We start from the raw sequence: 12,751 nt of genomic DNA, 5'->3' as shown, positions 1-12,751 counted from the left end.
GAGAGGGAACATTGTCTGCAGGAAGAGGTGTATTAGACATTCTTATTATCAGAACTGCTGTCTGAACTCTGTCATACCATCATCTTCATCAGAGCTTTGGCACGCGTCCCTGGAGTTTGGAAGATCCTGAGGTATTCCTCTCTGACATCCTTCAGTGGCAGTTACATAAAGTACATTATATATTATTAGCATAAATATTGTTCATAATGTTCATCTTGCTGTCTTCTTTTCCAAAACTCATTGCAAAACTTTAAGGTTGTTTAGACACTAATCAAACCGTGTTTTAGTTAACAAATAAATGTGAAGTTTTGCGGTATTAAATTTTATTTACTTTAATAAAACCAGTGTCTGGCATGAAGTTCAGTTTGTGTTTGTCTCCATCTAGTGTTTAGTTATAATCCTTACAAAACTGTTTGACTAAACCATGTCGTCTTTTACTATTAAAAAAGCTTTTAAAGCAATTCTCGACCCAAAAATTCTGTCTGTAGTCTCAAAACATATTTTAGCCTTATATGTTTGTATGTTCCCTATTTCCTCCAAGACAAGTAACCCAATCTAGATGAAACTTTAACTAAACAATGCCTAGGCCACTGTGAGTGCCAACATTTATAAGTTATAAGCAAATATTTTTATATAAATTCCTCAATCGTGTACCATTGACAGTTCAGCTGAGCACCAAAGACAATGTCATAGTATAGGATGGAATGTCAGATCACAATGGTGTCTCACAATGTATCATAATAGCATTGTAACTATGTATGTGTGTTTATGTTGCTATTAAAAAAATGGGGTAGTTCAAGACTTTTGCACAATACTGCTATAACTGTTAGATTATTATTTACTTTTTTAATTAACAACAAACAGAATAATTGTGAAATGGTGAAAAAAACGTCTACAAGCATGTTTGTGATGCTGAGCAAACTGAATCTCCACTGAAATCAGAGCCTATCCTCACAGTAATTAAAACATGCAGCCTAAAAGCTTTAAAAATAGTCAGAAAGAAAAAAACAGATCCAAGTTATTTTTCAGTTGTTGTTGTCTTTTATTTTCCAATTGTTTTTTGTAATAAATTTGGAATTTCCAATAGGAGAATCTGGAGGAAAGCCAAGAACACAGGATGAACCCCAGAGAGCGGCTGAGGGAGCAAAATACTCCTAAACCTTCCTCTGATGATCACCCACAGAACCACTATGGTGCTTAGAATTCAGTACGATGTTATAGAGATATAGCACCATAGGCAAAGACCCTACAAAAAAGCCCTCCAATAATCAGATGATCCCCTATGAACAAGCACGTGGCGACAGCGGGAAGGAAAAACTCCCTTTTAACAGGAAGAAACCGGCAGAACCAGGTTCAGGAAGGGGCGGGGCCATCTGCCGCGACCGGTTGGGGGTGATGGAAAAGAGAACCATCTTTCCAAAAAGTTGGTACATTCATTCAGATCACAAAAGTATTCTGGACACTAGTTTAAACAAGCTGAGCTAATTTAGGATGGACACAGTCAGACATTAACAACTGGCCAGTGACAGACACATGGTGAGTGTACTCTTGTCTTACCTTGTGTTTTGAGGAAAGCAAATTAGCATTTTTTTCAATTATCCAATGTATTACATTTAAGATTACAGCTTATGTGTCCAAAAATCATTATCTGTGCACTATTTTTAAATAGTTGCACATGTCCCAACTTTTGAAAAGATGATTGTTTGTAGGTCTTTTTAAAATTCCAGATCTCCTTTGTTAACTTAACTTTCTAAGAGGTATTTTAACTCATTCACTGCCATTGACGTCTATAGCCGTCAATTGCAGTGAATGAGTCAATGGGTTTAACTCATTCACTGCCAATGGCTGGCAGTGAATGAGTTAACAAGCCCTACATTGCATTTTTTCTTATCTTGAGAAATGAGCCTCAGATCAGTTTTCAAGATAGAAATTACAGAACAGGGTTTGTCCAGACGGGTGGGTTTGTCACTGTATAGTCAAGTCTGTGAATGTCACTGTCCAGGGCTCTATTGAGCGTGTTGAAAAGACGAGAAAACCAGCCAGTACTCTTCTTGAGAGTACTGGCTGGTGATGTGCTTGAAGGCAGGGGTATTTTTTGTTCATTACTTTCTTCACTGGGGGACTCTGGTGTTGGAATCTCACGCACTGGAGAAAGTTTACCATCCTTGACAACTCTCCATATCATCCCAGAATTCTTTGACCTTACTAAAGATTTCTGGAGCTGTGACACTAAAACCTCTGAAACAGCAATCTCAAATGCTTCGTCACCAGATTCCATGGCAGCCTGCAACAAGTATTTGGATCCAAACTCCTTGCACAGCTTTTTATAGATGGGGATGTGCAGGTTTTCAACACTTGGTGGGGGAATGGAATCCAGTTCTTTTTCAGCCCTCATTGTTACACCACCCATTAATTGAATCAGGTCCACGTTTAGTATGGATGTTCTGGTTTTTGATGCAATATGGTCGACTAACTTAGCAAGAAGCACAGTAAGAAAGGTCATGTTGACTGGACAGTCAGGAGACTCCAGACTTGGTGAAGAATTCTCCTGGTAGGCTAAAATCAATGCTGAAGGGACAAATGTTTCTGAATACTTAGGGAGCTCTGGAGTTGGAGGAGGACTCAGATTATCCGTGCACAATGAATTCTCTAAGGAACAGTCACTTATTTGTGGGATTTCTGCATCTTCCTCCTCCTCCACATCTAGACAGCAGGTCTGCTTACAGTTAGAGTCTGAGCATGTCATGCTGTCAGATGCCTTGTCTGTGATTTTTCTGCTGACATTCAAGATGTATTCAAAAATCTCAGTCACATTATACACCATTTGTATAATGCTCATACCTGTCACTGAGTCATGGGTTTGTGGGGTAGGAGCTGGCCCTGTGATACGAGCCAGCGACGTGTTGACTCTTTTAGTAATTTCTGCTGAAAACAGCTTTACTAATATATCCAAGTTGTGGGACTTACCTTGTGCCGTGGACAGGGCTTCACCAAAACAGTGATGAAGGGTGTTTCTGAAGCTGGCTTGAATATTATTTTCTGTTACTCTGCAGCAGCTGCAGCCATCCTGCAAACTTACCTTATCTCCACATGCATGATTGTGCCCCTTGGCAAGAACCTGAGGTTCTACAACCTCCAGGACCAAGGCGCTAATTTCTTCTATAATCGCATGGCACATGTTGGACAACAGAATGACAGCTTTTGATCCAGGGTCACCATCGGCTAAGGACGCCCACTGACTAAAAGATGAAAAAAAGATAAATAGTTGAGAAAACAAACATTTAACCAGAGTATATGTGTGTATTAGTGATCATTTTTGCTGCTTGTAAGCTTGATGGCTTTAAATGTGTGACTTACTCCTCTGAAACATCTTTCACATAGGGGGTGATGATTTTTCCAAGATTTTCCAGCGTCAGAAGAGGCAATTTCAAATGCCTGCAATCCAATTCCAACATCTAGAAAGAAAAGGCAGTCAGGTTTTTAGGAATCTTTGACACAATAACAAAATGTTCTGCAATGGGATTTTAAAATCGTCACTGTTAAATGCTTTGCACTGCAGTTCACTAATGAAATCCAACAACTGATAAGACAAAAATATATGTGTGATATGTCACACTAACAATATACAGTATATTAACAATTTGACTTCACATATTATTTGATAGAGCAATGTACTGAAGGTTATTTTATCAGGAATAAAAGTAATTTATCCAGAAATGTTTTTTTTATTTATTCATTTATTTTTTACCTTATCCGGTTGAAGCAACGAAACGATTTCCACAGATTTCCTTCTGTTCACTTCACTAAATTCTGTCATGTCTTTACCGTTTAGCACAATTGCAAACTGCACGTTTTTCTAATCATTTCCAAGTATTTGATTGTCCGCTGAAGCTTCTTCACGCCAAAAGTCTGTCTACAGTTTGAATTCTCGGGTTCTTCATAGGTCACAAAGCTGACGTTCGATGAGTGCGCGCAAACGTGCACGTGCTGCGCACACTCATCGAACCTGTGGGGCAGGTTCAGTTTTCTGTTACGTTGGCGGAGGGATATTAAGACAATACAGAGTTTGCTTCATTCAGTCATTTGATATGAGAAGCAGCGGTTTCCTCAACTTCGAGCCAAAAACACACTTTTACCATTTAGTCCACATCTACTGTAGGGATGTGGTGCCATTTTTTTTTTTACCAATCATTTAAGTTTTTATTGACAATATAGTATGTTCAGGTGAAAATTTTAATTATTACTGAATAAATAAAAATGTATAATTATTAGAGAAAAAATATTCACAGGATTCCAGCGGGCCTTTCATTAAATACAGCAACTTTAATAACTGTTGATATTTATTTATATTTATTTTCTCTTCTGTCAAGCTTTCCAAACTAAATTAAGTAGTGCCTTCCTCTAAATCATCAGCATGGCCAAGTTCCTACAACAATGGTGAATTTGATCAGTTGATCTCTGTTACAGGCTACACACCACTACCTTTCTCTTACTTTGAAGGTCAGTTAGTTGTTTCAGCTAACTGCAGACCAAATTATTGTGTTTGTGTTTTTTATTCTTAATATTCAGGTTCTGGTTTTCTTTAATGATTCCCTCGTTAATCCCTTGTGTATTTAAGTCCCGTGTTTTCCTCTGCCCTTTGTTGCTTTGTATACCTTCATTGCTGTGTGTCTCCTCCGTGCTCATGACAATTCCTAGTCCTGTGGTCCTGGTTAGTTTCCTAGCTTTCAAGATTTTAGTTTCTTGTTTCTAGTTCCTGCTTAGTTTTTGTATTTGATGTCTGAGTTTTCTCCAGCAAATAAAGTTGCCCTTTTGAGTTCCACCTTTTGTTTGAGTCCGATGTTCGGGTCCTCATCCTGCCTGCCACACAGCCTCACTTGACATGATAATTGCAGAGGAAAGGTTTATTTGAAGAGTTTTAGTCAGGGTTTAGAATTCATCATGACACTGAAACCCCACTGAAGGTTATGCATAATTGTTTTATAGTCTAACCAATATTATTTAATAAAATCAAAGAAATGTGCTCTGCTAGTTTAAATCATTGATAGAATTAATTTCACAGGGTTCCATGTTGAGACCAGAGCTATCTTCATGCTTGTGTGGGGCAATATTATTTGAAAACACTGCATACATTTTCATTGCAGTGCATATGATACCAAGTTTTATTTATTAATAAAGTGTAAGGGGTTTGCTCGTATCACTAAAATTAGAAACATGCTGTCTCAGAATGAGGGTGAAAAATTAGTTCATCAATTAATTTTTGGGCCTTTTTGGCCTTTATTACTACAAGCCAACTGTGAGAAGACACCCAACAAATGGCCCGGGGCAATTTCAAACCAGGGCCTTTGCAAGTGACTCACGAGGTGTAAACTTTGCACACTTACAGTAAGTGACTTTAAATACTGTCCCGCACCAAGTGGTTGGAGAGCTTTAAGGCCGGGGTAGTTCATGGACAGGGATTAGTAAACAAAACAGAAACGTGACTTTGTCACGGTTTGGGGCTGCTGTATATGTATTTTTAGTTGTAGTTTTTTTCTTCTTGTTCTTCTTCTTCTTTTCCCACTGAAGGTGGCTAAAGGTGGGTCTTGTGCAAGCCCCACCCACTAGTGGTGTCTCCTTAGTTCCCATTTGTCACCTGTCACCTGCTTTCCATCTGGTAATCTTTTTTAAACACCATCTGAAGTCACAAGTCCCCACCAGATTGTTGTTGTGGTCAGTGTGGTAACCAGGCCAGCTTAAGCTCCCTGTGTTTTAATTTTTTGCCTTCTGCTAGTATGTAATCTGTTTTGAAAGCCAAGTTCACCTTTTGAGACACTTATCTTCCATGAGAACCAATGAAAACAGTGCCGAGGTGCTTTAAACCTGCATTGTATCTGAAGATTGTGGGAAAACTGCAACAATTTTTCAGTCTTCTGTTGTCCATTTCTGGTGGGCTGCAGAGGCGGTCTAGCCCATTTGGTGCCCTGGGCAAACGCTCCCTCTGGTCATTCTTCGTACATTGAGAAGAGGAGACTAATCAACAATACATCTCTTCAAATTAATGGCTAATTAATATTGTTCTGAACACAGTCCAAAAGATTCAATAAGCCATCAATGTCTGCCGTCTGTTTGCTATCATAGCCAAATGCCTATCAAACATAAACAGAGGTTCTCACTATCCCTACTAATAATTAATGTTATCTTGTTTCAGGATACATGTTATACATAATACCTGCCATTATCCAACGACACATCTGCTTACCTCTATCTTTTGGTCGTTTCTCCTCCTCTTCTCTTTTTTCTTCTAAACTGATGACTTTGACATTTTCTTGTCCATCAGTGTTAATTTTGCACTCCAGTATCAACACCCATCCGCTAACTCGAGAATTACCACGACATAACCTAACAGACCTAACCTTAGTGCACAGATTCGGTTTGTATAGGGTTTTTTTCCTGGTATTTCACACAACCCAAGAAAAAATAATTAACATAATGGGCTTGGATTGACAACATTATGAATGAAATGTGCACTATTTGGAAGTTGCCCGCTCCCCTTCCCTTTCGACAGGTTGTGTGTGAGACTTCAGCGCAGCAGCAGCAGCAAGCAGGCGCCCCGAGGGCCCTCACGCTCACTTTTCATGTATATGTGTGTGATAGAATTTAGAAAACACATCGGTGCAAATAATTCGTCTATATCATGATGTCTCGTTTTTTTGTGTTTGTTGTTTGTTTTTTTTTAATTTTGTTTTATTTTGCAAGCTGGTTATTAGATGCAGCTCCAGCCCCTCCCCTCTCCTCCCTCTGCGTTACATGTAAAATAGTATAGTTTATGGTTTCATATAATATTATAGTTTATGTTTTTCAGCTCAATCTCGTGTACCGGTGTAATGCAGTTTAACGCAAAGAGCAGTTGCAATAGTTTGAATCTAAGATATCAAATTATGAAAAATATTATGATGTTCCAGATTCTCTCTCAGATGCATTTATAAAAATATGCACTTTTATACCAGGATGTAATTATTGAAAAAGTGAAAAACGAGTGTATTGGTAAATCAGCATAAGGATGATGTGGCACTAAAAAAGAAAGTCCGTGTGATCTTTTTTATGCAAGGTCACCAAGCAAAAGTAGAAGTGCTCTGCAGATAAAGGGCCTGTGTGTATATCGCAAGCATCACTTTGTAGCTTGCATGACTCTGCATATGTATAATACAGTTTGTTTGTTTGTTTTAATCTTTGTTGTAGAAAATGAAAAACTTCATGTGAAGTTCAGAACAATTGTATCAAATCTGGCGCTTTGCACATTTGAATCCGGAAACGCAGGCAGTAGTTTAGACTCTAAGAATGTTTTAAATCATCTAGTTTTGATTTTACACCAGGATGCATTTTGTTATGTTACTGGTAGCACTGATATTCAGGCTTGTGACGCACGTTGCTGGCTTTCTGGATAGCCTCATTTTACATACATAGGGTATGTTGCTTGCCCAAGTGTTATGATGGCTGGATAATTATTTTGTGACTGGTTTTTATGAGACCTGTGACAACATTGCCCAGGGTGTTTTTATCTTTTGGATTAAATTAGAAAACACATTCTCTCAATATAAATAATTTAATAAAAAGATAATAAAAAGATTTAAGATCTGTACCAGCCAAACCTTATAATAGTTTAAAGTACTGAGGCATACATTTAATTTAAATTGAAAAACATCATTTGAAATGAATCTGGGAAAAACAAAAAACGCTGACATCTTTATACACTTCAACTGTTCCACTGAGGACTTCAACCAAAAATATGCTATTATCTGTTTCTCATTAATAACACAGAACTGATTCTTTCCATATTTGTGGGAAAATAATCTTAAACCAATCAGCTTCCACATTAAAACTACAGACTTAACATTGTTTTCCAGGAAAACTGTGGATCTGATGTTTCTGGTGGTTATGCACTGCCAGCAGATTCTTTATGGAGCTTCAGCGCATCGAGATATTTCCTATTTATGCATTATCAGACTGGGAGCTGGGATGTTTGGTGGTCAGGTCATTCTGTCAGTGTGACTCTTTGGGTTTAAATTGTAAGAAATAAATGTGTAAAATTACAGAAAACATTCTGGTAGCTCATTAAAATAATCTGAAATTTCAGTTGTAGATGGTGAAAACAGGGACTTTACTTTGGTGTGGGGGAGCTCCTTATCAATAGGACAAGCTGTAAAATTGATTAAAATACAAAATTTAAGCTATCCGCCACAAACGCACAGCACCCCAAAGCCTTGCATCTTATTATATAGAAATAAATAAGTGATTACTGGTTTCAGCGGGCCGGATTGGAGTCTTTTCCAGCCGATTCTGGCATCTAGGCCTCATGTTTGACACCTCTACTGTGGAGGAAATGACACATTGTTGTTTACCATCTCACTTAAAGTTACATTTAAACATCCTCTCACATCGTATCCATTAGAAACGGAACATATCAGTAATTTTGCCATGACATCATCATCCGCTTTTTTGATTATAAACCCACGTCAGAGTCAGAGGTCCCTTTAATCAAATGTCCTCTTCCAGTAACCTCAGCGGCTCAAAGGGCCTTCACAGGTGCTGTTGTCATGGTAACTGCCATTGGACTTTCCTTTCTTTTTTTAAATGAATATATTTAAAGATGAACTGTCATCTCTCTCTGCCTCTGCAAACCTCCTTATTAAAATACCATTAAGTTTTAATGACACGGCTTCAGCTAAATGGCCGAACCGTGAGCGTGAGCGTGGTTAACCTCCATCAGAGTCTCCTCATCTTTCATCGTGTCCTCCTGCTTTGTTTGTCATGATTATTACTGAACTTCCAGCTGCAGTCAACCATACGAACAATCACATTTTCACTTTGCCTCTTCACATCTTTCCAGTTCTGTGATTTAAGCTTATCCACAACTGCTCATCCAGTTCAACACTGTTATGTTATCAGCTGCAGTATATGCTGAGTGTACAGTATAAACTATTGGAACTAAGAGCATTTACTCAAGGAATGATCTTACACGCCACTTCCTGAAAATGCAGGAATGCTGTTTAAAATGGGAACAATAAACCTTACAAACAGGACTTGATTTTCAAAATTTCTAATTTTAATTAATCTGACTATATGATAATTTTTCACTTCATCTCAGACCATCTTAAATGACCTCAGTCCCAGAGAAGGCAGAAGCACTTCTGGAGCTTATGTGTGTGTTATGTTTTGGTGACCCTGTTTCAGGACTTAGCAGCTATAAAGCCAAGATTTTCTTGAATCTAGATCAAACTAAAAATAGAGTAAATATTCAACTTATAAGTATAAAGCCACACTAAATGACTGCTAATATGATTCTAGACATGTCAGTACTCACCTGTTGTTAGCAGTATTGCCACAATACCAGAAAGTAATGGACTGGTTCTTATATTGCACTGTTCTACTCTACTTAAGCTGTCAAAGTGCTTCCCACAACTTGTTTCATTCACTCACTCATTCCTAGAGGCACTTTTTTCTATGCCAAAGTGTTTTCTCTCTAACCTTCCTACCTTAATGAATGCATCATCAAATTAAGGTTCATCTTGCCCAAGGACACTTTGGCATTGAGATTGGAGCCGACGAGCAAATCACAGAGCTCCCTATTAGTAGAAGGTTGCTCTACCTACCTGCTGAGCTACAGCCAGGCTAGTGACATTAGTAATATCAGTGATATACCAAACAAATCAAACTCCCCCGAATCAGCCATCTGAATCAGACCAACTGCAGCTGAGTGTTGGCATCCTCTGCTGTGCTCTGGCCCAGTAATGGTTCACATGTTTTTGGATCTGTGGGTCCAGGCAGTTAGTTGTGTTTAAAACCAACTGACTCTCATATGACTTGAGTTTGTTTAACCATCTGCTCTAACGCTGGAGTACTTCAGCACATTCTGGGGTGTCTTTCATACCTTTTTTTAATAGCCAAGTAAACATACACACACTCAAACACACACATATTTGCTCTGCCAGACAGTACCCCATAACCTTCATCTTATTACATGAATATTTGCTCCACTGTGTGCTTGTATCTAATGTTGAAGTGACCGTTGAATGTTTTAACCTTCAAAGACTTCTATCTTTTCTTTGCCAACCTTATAGTTACATGAAACCCACACTATTTATAAATATGCATGCAGACATGCGATTTTATTTGAATCTTCCATGAATTGCTGTGATTATCATATAAAGCAAACAATTCAGGGCCGTCTGGCCTGATCACATAAAAGTTAAACATATGATAAAAAAAAGTAAATTAAGTTTAGAGCGCTAACAGTCAGTGAGGGCAGTATTTGCCTTTAAAAAACTGACCTTGATAAAATAAACTGATTGCCCCTCCATGAAAGCTAGCTGCACACGAGGTGGAAACTAACAGTTATAGTCATGTGAGAGACATGATAAAGAAATCATGTACACCTGAGCAGGTCCTAAAAGTCAGGAAACATAGCATTTTACACCACGTCATCATTTATTTAGCAAAAGCTGAGCCAAAAAATAGAAGCGGTGTGTGAACATTTATGTCCTTACTGCTTCCATAGGAATCAAGAGGGAAAGCAGCAGCTGATAATCAAATACACTTGATTAAGTTATCAAAGCAGACGTTCTTGGTAGATTGGCGTCTGGACCTTTCTGCCAAAGAGGAATACCAGGAATCACCAGAATCAAGGTGCTGCAGTGACCCGGTTAAAGTGCAGACATCACACTGACTGAAATGCTGTGCGTGAATGAATACCCACAAACTTCAATGAACTGAAACAAGAGTGGGACCAAATTCCTCCACGCTGATTATTTCAAATGGTGTTACAAGCTAAAGTATTGTACTTATGTGTGAAACTTAGGAACTGATGGGGTGGGTTTTTTTTCCACATGACTGTAGATGTAAGAGTAACAGAAATATCAACAAACACTAACTCTCCAGATTTGGAATGTAACCTTTATTTGTCAACTGATATTTTTATTAACAGAACCTCTGTATGGTTTCATTACATCGTGTAGTAAAGCTGTGAGGAAGTTCATCCTAACTTGGCATAAAGATGTTTTGGTGTTTCTGATGTGACAGATTTCAGGATGTGGCCAAACCAAGTGTGAACGTGACAAACTGTCACGCTGCTTCAGCCCGCCAGCTCGAGCTCAGGACACGTGTGGACTGAAGTTGAAGTTGAAAGCCGTTATCGTCATTATACACAGTATAGCAAGATTAAAAGCAGCTCTGTAAAAGTGCACATATACTCAGCACATTTTAATAAGCTATACAATAAAATAATCATACAAATAAAAAAAATACACAATACCGGAGTGACACAGACAGACAGTTTGAGCACCGACAATTTAAACACGGACATGAGTTCATGCTAAAGTCCAAGGAGCAGCGTAATGAGCAGTAGGGGTAGTAGGCTACAGTGTGCCACAGAACCAGTTCCTCAAAACACTTACTGATGACAGGGGTTAGTGCAATTGAGTGGAAGTCATTGAGACTGGTTATGGGTGACTTTTTGGGGGATGGGGATGATTATGGCAGATTTCAAGCACGATGGGATAACGGCTTGTTCCAGAGACAGGTTGAAGATGTCAGTGAAGACCTGTGCTGGCTGCGAGGCACATTCCTTGAGCACCTTCCCAGGTACTCCACCTGCAGCCTTCCTGGGGTTCACTGCACAGAGGTGTGACATCACATCCTGTGTCTCAAGAATAAGTGGGGAGTTATTAGAGGCTGGTGTGGGTTGTGGTGGTCACTGGCGTGGTGTGGCTGACTGCTGTGTTTGAGACTCAAAGCGGGCAAAAAAGCTGTTCAGCTGTTCAGTGATTGTATTTAGAATGAACAGGAAAGCCTCTTTTTCCTTATAGGAAACAAAATTTAAAGGTGAGAGGTTAGACACTGAAAAGCTTTGTGTATTCAGTATTTGTTTAACCAGTATCACTGCTTTAGCACACACTGAATCTTTTATCCTCCTGAAATATTGACCGGACAGTCCACTGTTTCCTGCAGTCACTTCCTCGTATACAAATACTGTGGGTTAACATAATCCATAAATTGTGGGTGTCACTTCATAATTGCGTGATAATTGAGATGCATGGATGAATGAAGAGGGTTATGGATGAATACTAATATGCTCAAACATTACTGCTCTAGTCAGAAAGGCTTGCTGCCAGGAAACTGAATCGAGTTTATTTATATAGCACCAAATCACAACAACAGTAACCTCAAAGTGCTTTATACTGTACAGGATTCTGGAGAAAACCTCAGGTATCAAATGAACCCCTATGAGTAACCATTTTGCGACAGAGGGAATGAAAAATTCACTTTTAATAGGAAGAAACTTCCAGCAGAGCCAGGCTCAGCGAGGGGCAGCCATCTGCAGTGACCAGTAAGGTGTAGAGAAATGTATCAACATCTGAGGAATCGAAAGAGGTGAGTGAAGAAGTGCTCAGTGCATCATGGGAAGTTCTGCAGAAACTAAGAGACAGTTCAGGGTCACCTGATTCAACACTAACATCAGCTTTAATAAAAAGGAAAGTTTAAAGCCTGATCCTAAAAGTAAAGAGTGCATCTGTTTCCTGAATCCTGACTGGGAGCTGGTTTCCGAGTAGAGGGGTCTGATCCCTGAAGGCTCTGCCTCCCATTCTACTTTTAGAAACTAGAAAAACATGAGCGGTCACTGACAGAAGGGAACTAATCCCACGTTCATCGGTTATCAGATAGAGAGCTCTGAGGAAACTTAGAGGCGTTAACAGCGATTACGTAAGCATGTCAG

Source organism: Astatotilapia calliptera, chromosome 6 (genome assembly GCF_964374335.1).
Source record: "Astatotilapia calliptera chromosome 6, fAstCal68.1, whole genome shotgun sequence".
Taxonomy (NCBI): domain Eukaryota; kingdom Metazoa; phylum Chordata; class Actinopteri; order Cichliformes; family Cichlidae; genus Astatotilapia; species Astatotilapia calliptera.
Note: the sequence above shows the minus strand (reverse complement) of the source record.